Below are 8,107 nucleotides of genomic sequence, written 5' to 3'. Positions count from 1 at the left end.
GACCTCTTCCACTCTCCGGCTGATACAGATCCTGCTTCCCACCACTGGCCGTACGGTACTGTTGCTGTCGCCGCTGTGTACGTCAACCACAAGTAGTTGCACTGCTTTTTCTTTAAATAAAGGACAGACTTTACCAGAAGTTATCGGAGCTGTAATCACGAAAACAGAATTCTATGTTTGTTGGTTCAGCTGGTTAATTAGGCGCAGTAGTTATTCTTCGAGCTTATCATTTTTTTTTATCAATTTTACAAATTTCGCTTTTTTCTCAGATATTCTAATAGCTGTTTTTAAAGAAAATATTGCTTCTGTTGTACGGATACGTCTATTGCATTAATACCATCATAGAGAGTATTTTGAGTAATCTTAGCTCAGTAACGATTAGGAAAATCGTGCAAAATCTTCTTTAGATAGCCGAGTACGAGTAATAAAGCCGATCTGTCACTGTGCTAATCGATTCAACTTCCGTAATCTACTCTGTTCCTTTATTGTCATGATATCGATCTCCTACTACTTTATATCGTTATCTCATGGTCAAATGATCTGATAAATGATCCGGTTGCGAATAAGAGTCGTACCGTTTTTATCGGAAAACCCTATCACAGTACGCTGCTTGTAGCGTCCGCATGGTTTTACCAGTCAGCGTTGACATTTCTGCCAAATTTGAACATAGATATAAATGTCCTGTAATGAAACAGACGGCCGTGAAACACAAGGTATCTGCCATAGCGTACTGCTAACATGTTTGTACATATAAACCGAGAAATAAACAATGGTCATGGCTCGAATCTAAGTGTAGACACATTTTGTTTAACGCCGAAAACGAACCGTCCAAAGAAAAAATGCCTTGCAGCCGTACCTGACGCAAAACTCGAACCATCATTTTATGGACGGCTTATAGAAAACATGTTAGTGTTGATAGGAAGCGATAGAATTATGTTATAGGGTTCACTTTTAGAGGCGTCTTCTCTATAATAGAGTGGCACACGTTTCGAAATCGAAAGTATTGGCTGTGAAGATCTTTTTGAATACCGTTGTTTTAGGATCACTTCCAGTCTTGGAAAGCAAGGATATAATATATTTTCGCGTAGGATTTTTCCACCCGGTCTAAAGTTTATGTGGTTAGGCAGCAATGTTTTTCGTCCTCATGTAATCCTTATTGAAAATAACTATATTAGAATGGCTATACTAGATTGCAGAAGAGTCGTGAGTGGAGAATAACTTAGCAGCTTTCAAGTCGCTTTACCTGGGTTAACTGTATTGAGTAGGACCTCCACATTATAAGTTCCCGGGAGATTAAATGGCCTCCTTGTTAGGCTTCCGTCCAGCATACATTTGTATGCCTCCGTAAATTTGTGTCAGGACAACTTGTTAAAAACCCTATTAGCAGGTATAAAATAGAGAAATTCCTTGAACTTGAAATTATAACACTTCACAATATTCTACCTGGGTTTCTAAATCGATGCGAACAAAAACAACGTGTTAAGCCAGTACTCTTTGAGACAAAGCAAATTTACTCCGTGTCATTCCATTATGCACAAGCACAACATTTCAAAGATTATTCAATAAAGAGAAAAGTCTGTGATAAAGGCTGTGTGTAGGTCTTTTTATTTTTAGTCAGCTTTCATTTAATTCAGTCGACCCAAAATTTTCGACCAGTTGTAGGTTTTTCTCAACCTTTCTCGTGATTCTGCCCTGCTATTATAACTATTACCTCTCGTTCAGGTATATATTCATTTTGAACCATGCTTCGCTTCCATATATCATTGCAGTTGCTCGGTTTTTGCCTATCCTGCGAAGTGCACATAGTAATAATGCATCGTTCCTCATTCCACCAAAGCAGCCCACACGCTTCCTGTTCGCCATGGCGACATGCATGAAGACCCTGTTTTACATGTCGAGGCTCATACGCCCACGCTATAGTATCACTGAGCATCAGATAAGCCAGTTCACATCAGTGCTTTGGATTCATAGATACTGCCACGATATTTCTAACGTGCTTGGGATGCAGAACCGACAAAAGTTCATTTAGAGCTCATTTTCTCCATAATAAAGCAAATCGTCTGACTACCATATTTGTCTTCGGCATAACGATACAGATGATGTAGAATGGCCACCAAGTACACAAAGCGTATTCGTTCTAAAATACTCGCTCGACGAGTATTCACAATATAAGAAGTTGCCGTTTGGGAACCCGTAAACAATGCACCAGTGTCTTCTATACGTCTGCTCTCAGGTCTCAGGTTGCTATCACCCTCATCATATACGTCTGCCGATAAAATGTTTGCCATCGCTGAAACGTTTATCGTAAGATACTTCTTCTAGTGGAAAAAAGAGAAAAAACATTTTTTGTATTTACTGCTGTAATTTTATTATAGCTATAATTAAGACTTATTGTGTTGTTAGCAAGAGCTTTCGATGACTGTCGGCTTTCGCATTTAAAGGTCGGAATTTTAAATTATAATTTTTCCGTTCTTTAACACAACCTTCTCAGGCTGCCAGACGATATGTTCTCAAATTGGCTAACCATTGGCTGCGTATATTCCGCAATACGCAGCCGATGGTTAGTGGCTTATACAAACTCAGCAGATCGCAGACAAGAAGTTGAATAGTCAGCAAAGTGCATTCCAACATGGCTACGAGGATCATTATCAAATACCCAGCAGAGACATATAGAAAAGCCGATTATCGTATATAAATACAAGCTTATTTTATTGAAAGTCACTTGCTTCTACTGGCCATGTTGAAAACTGTAAGGAAATCTAATTAATGCTGTTAAATTGCTTGAATATAGGCAGTGTCAACTCGACCAATTAGCCAAATAATGGCAAAGGAAATAAGTCACAAACGTTCAAATGGATTCCCTACCCCCATAATTTTCTACAGCCTACCTGGTATGTGATCGCATGGAAGCTTCGTTCTTAGAATCTTTTTGGCGGAAAATCTAGAGGGTCTACCTATATTCCGTGGGGGGGGGGGGGGTCGTGATGCAATTGGAGAACAGACAAGTAGTCACCTAGTCACATAATTGGTAAACAAAAATAAGGAAGCATTCAGTTTCACTAAAATGGCTGAGGTTCTACCTGATAATGGAATAACCTGCAAAGAATAAAACATATGTTTTTGTTTTTGAACCATTTCGATACGTGTGATTTATACCGTTAATTCTCTGTAGTTTAGCCTAACAGGACGCGAAATTGTAGATGTTTCCAACTTTGAATATGTACGACACAAACGACCTGAGCTAACAGTTTGTAGTATATAACATCAGTGTAAATATCATCACTGTCACCTGCCTTCGACCTATCTTTCTAACCCAATCTCTACATCAAGATGTATAGCTAGAATATACAGAAGGTAGCCAAGAGCGCTTGTGGTTGTTTCGTGCCCCGCTAGGAACAACCTGACTACCTATGTTTGGTATATAGCGAACGCCTATGTTTGAGTTATTGGTGATGATATAGTTAAATGGCGCAAATTGTTTCCATATAGAGAGCTCAGTCAAAAAAGAGTATTTGAGAATTCCTGTGTTAGCCAGGCCACTTAGCTCCCGAGCCACTGATTGGTCCGACCTAAAGCGTACACTACGGCGTAACCTTACATATACATGTATTGTTCAAAGGAAAAATATACCTGCGTCCGTAACAGTTGTGGACGTTCTTTGGTTTCCGAACACTTCTACTGATTATTGTCACTTAGTTTTTAATCGTTTACTGCCACAAACAATGTATCAGTTGTCATTTCTAAAAGGAAAGGAGTAGCCCCTAGGACTCTAAAGCCATAATTGCTCCTGTGTGTAGGCAAGCGCTTCGAAGAACAAATCTCGGGTTTTGACGAAGTTAACACCTAATCCTTTTCGATGATTTTAGCTTGAAACTATTGGCTATTGGTATATAGAACTGGAAAATCCATTTTATATATTGCATAGCGATTTACTTTATATACGCATACAAACGGCTCACACTATTAGCATCCATCGGGCAACCCCTGGCAAAGTCAATTCCATGCTTGTCTGATGCCCTTCGAAGCTTAACGATTTTTTTTTAACTTTCGAGGAACTCATCGTCGCTTGTAGCTGCAATCAAATCGCGTTCAAAGAGAAACCGAGGTAAACCCTTCACACGTTTGCCAAAAGGTTGAAAGCCAAGTAAAGCCATCCAACACTGGACATTTCGCCAATGTCAAGCTTGACCTTGAGCATGGGCGACACCTACCTTCACAACAGAGACATTAAGCACTTTCCTAAATATTAATCTTAATTACTCCCCGTATCTGTGCTTCTCATTTTAATTGCGTTCTGAATTGGCCAAAAAAGGTATGTTGCGAAAAACGCATGATCGCAAGGAACATGCCTTTGAGAGATAGCCACAAAAGTACATGATCAACTCAGTGAAGTCTAAGCGTTGTGACACTTCAGTGGATAGGGTGTAACGAATGACTATTGACGAATATCAAATTCTGCACGAGCAATGATACAGACACAGCCTATCGGGATTTGTTAATGTCGAAGCTTTGATTTGCAAGGCTGTCCTCGGGATGTTATTCACTGCGAGGCTCTTCAGTAGCGGATAAACATCTAGAGCTTGTCTAGTCTGCGCCGTTCTCTAGATCAAAAAACAGACACCTTTCACGCTTCGCCGGATAATGGGTACCATCTGCTAAAAAAAAGTAAGTATTGCTTTGCATTTAGCAGTGCCATCTTGTCGCATCAACACGAAGCTTGATATAGGTAACGTTTAGAACTACGAGTTGTATTATGAAATATTGAAGTTGCTAAATAGCAGCGGTACGGGCCGGTTCGTATGGGAAAATGGGGCTTCGTAATGTTGTTAGCAACAATGGAATATCATCTATTATATTGTAGGCGAGAGTTATTGTAAGCAAAATTACGAATGTGCATACAGGAGTAAAGTTCTGACACAGAGAAAGTAAGCACTCGCGTCGATTCGAGTTCAATGAAGTGAGCCAAGGTATAATGACAATTTAATGTAGCTTTCCTCCATCATCTTGTTGGCCACGAATTCAGCATGTAGACAGATTGACACCACGAATGAAAACAACGCCTAAGTTATTGCTTTTAATATCGATAGTATTGCCTCCAATGTATAGTTATTTTATCTAAAGAAATACATATACACCGGTATGCTATTTGCCGCATGTTGTTAGACAGCCTGATGAGCTTGCTATTCGATCGTCAAAATTATGGATATTTTTTTACCAGCACCCTCTGGATTAAACCCAGATGTTTGGCTTATCCTCTCAAAACATTTGTCCAAACTGCGTACGCCATTCGATCAGCTTTTCCACGTGTATTTTCAAAGAAAAATAGAGAACCAATGAAAAGAAGAAACTTCTGCATGCAGGTAAGATACGTTCATTAATTCATTCCTAATAATTAACTCAATAAATGATTAATTTTGTCGATCTTTAAGGGTCGTTATGGCTAATAGTGTTTCCTCATATATCAAACAAATAAATTGTTCTCATAGCGTATTTGGCAAAACAATGACGAAGGTAGGTCAATCTCAAAAGCAATGAAATGTTAAGATGATTGATTTTAATTTATTTTAATTTAATTAAAAATTAAAATTAATTCAAACACCAGCCACTGTAGAAGCTTGTTGGATAGCGTACACTCGCGTACTTAAAAATTCGAGACAACTGCTGGAAAGATGTTAGCTTCTCCAATAGATTGTGATGGCTATATATCAGAGAAGATGGTATTGGCGCATATTATTTTATGGAGTAGATACGCACCGATGTCGTATACTCGATAAACAATTGTAATGGCTCGAAGACTTTTAGATTAGTTGACACAGAGCATTCTATTCTAAAAATAAGTTTAATCGTAAGTATACCGGGCTGTTTTTCATATAGGATTAAGAGGGATCACAATTTAATTTTTATTGGTTTTCGACCACCGCATTGACCCTGCTGTACAATACAGTGCACAGAACCAGCCACAGTTGACGCTGAGTACGAACGCCACCCGAAACATGCTGTATCTGAAAACTTTCCAGGAACGAAGAAACACCTGTTCTGCCTAGAATACATACAATAATCGCAAAAACGACAATTGTGCTTGAGAAGGTGCAAAATAGCCTTCCTTCAGTAAGTTAATAAATTCATTTTTTTAAACTGCTAATTATTGAATTTAACTGGACGGGTAAATCTGAGCGGTGACAAACCAAACAAATCGTCCTTTCACCCAAACCACCACAGCTAATGGTTATATATCAACACTGGTAAAATTGATAAGTTTACTGTCTAACATATTTTAGAAAATATTATATATACCTAAAGAGCTCAGCTAGCAACGCGACTAGTATATTTATGGTTTGCTGTTAGATAAGTGAAGGCATGTGTTATCCTATGACTGGAAGGGGCAGTATCGGAACAGCGTTGTTAGTCGATGACTCCCTTGATGGGTTCATTGACGTCTTTATTAACACTTACAAGCGTTTATTGTCTTTATTATTATCGACCGGTCGATCATTCAACAAAGACGAACAAGATATCACCATTGCGGAGCACATCTTTTGTTGACTCCAGCTTTTTTCCTCTCTCAGTTTAGGATAGACATTGTCGATTGTGGGCTGTGTTACGTTTTCCCTTCTTACCACACGCGAATACGCAAACGGAGATTAAATGGCCATAGCTCAAGTGGGCGGCTGCGCAGATCACATTGAAGGAAAACACTTAGGGTCGAATTGCATCCGCTAGATGCCCATTCATCTTGAGGCGTGCGCGATGTTCGGGATCAGTTGGGATAAGAAAGGAGTTATTTGTTTAAATAAAAATAGGTATTTGGATAAAATGTTGTTCATGTTCCGACACAGATATATCTGACGGGCATCTTTATTTACTATTTATTATTCGTATCACTACTGCTCTTCTTAATCCCGGTTTCAACACCAGCCTTGAATCGGTCACCAGTTATCCTCAAAAATTATTTTCTAACGGAAAACATTTTAATAATAACACTGAATACAACTATTCTCGTTGTACGCTACGTACGATAAAATCTAACATACTCACGTTTCAGACTGCAAACAAATCTAAAGTCCATAAAATTGAAGGGTCTAGAACGGGCTAAAACCTAAAAATTGCAAAAGTTTAACAAGTACCGTTCCTTGAAGGCAGCTTGACCACGCCGAAACATGGCTTTGTTGCTAAAAATTACCTATAGTTAGTTCATTCCCATGTCTCATCTATTTCATGCATGTCAGTCTTTACATCTATACACATATGTATATACATTAACTTAAGGCCGAATCGTACTTTGATCCAATTTACGTTCCTCAATTTTCTTATAAACGTAGTAGTTGACGGCATTTCCTTTTTCTATATACCCAAAATACAGCGGCCCATATAGCCTTGAACTGAATGCGTTGTCCTTCATATAAGGCAATTCGCTATTATAGCTTCGGGACAGAGACAGCTGTGCTAAAAACGTACATTGATTAAGTTCTTTATTTGTGGTACAACAAACGTTCTATAAACTATCCAAATTGGTACTACTTAGCTGTTTCAAGTAGCCCTATCCTGTAAAATTTGGTCCAAAACAAAAATCTAGTAATTATACCAAAATCCTAATTTGTGTGTAGTACGTCAAATTTGAGTTTATCTTTTAAAAGCAATGAAGCTTAAGCTTTTGTGGCTGACCTATTACATATAGAAAAAATACACCCAACCATAACAACGGTAGGTAAGAAAATAAATTGGCGATTTATAGGGATGTTACGCATTGGCTTAAAAGCGTGTTTTTATACTAGCCTCGTTTAAGCTTAAAAGTTTACGTTTAATTTCAGAGTGCAACCTGGTTGCGAGTCAGGAGTACCCTCGTGCAATATACTGACCAATTTATTGTGTTTACGAATTGGATTTTTTAAATAAATGCTTTAAGGTACACATTCATTCAACTGTGATTTATGTTCAAGATAGTCCTATAAATTTTACTAAAGAAAACGTGTTAAGTATTGAATATAGCCGATAGATTTTCTTTTATACAAAAATGCCTCATAGCATTGTATAATGAAGGGAAGTAAACATTTCGTCGATTGAAACATATCCGTATATGTTCCTTGAAAATATTTAATTTTTTCCTTAT

Source organism: Varroa destructor, unplaced genomic scaffold (genome assembly GCF_002443255.2).
Source record: "Varroa destructor unplaced genomic scaffold, Vdes_3.0 BEIS01000001.1, whole genome shotgun sequence".
Taxonomy (NCBI): domain Eukaryota; kingdom Metazoa; phylum Arthropoda; class Arachnida; order Mesostigmata; family Varroidae; genus Varroa; species Varroa destructor.
This window is presented reverse-complemented; position numbering follows the sequence as displayed.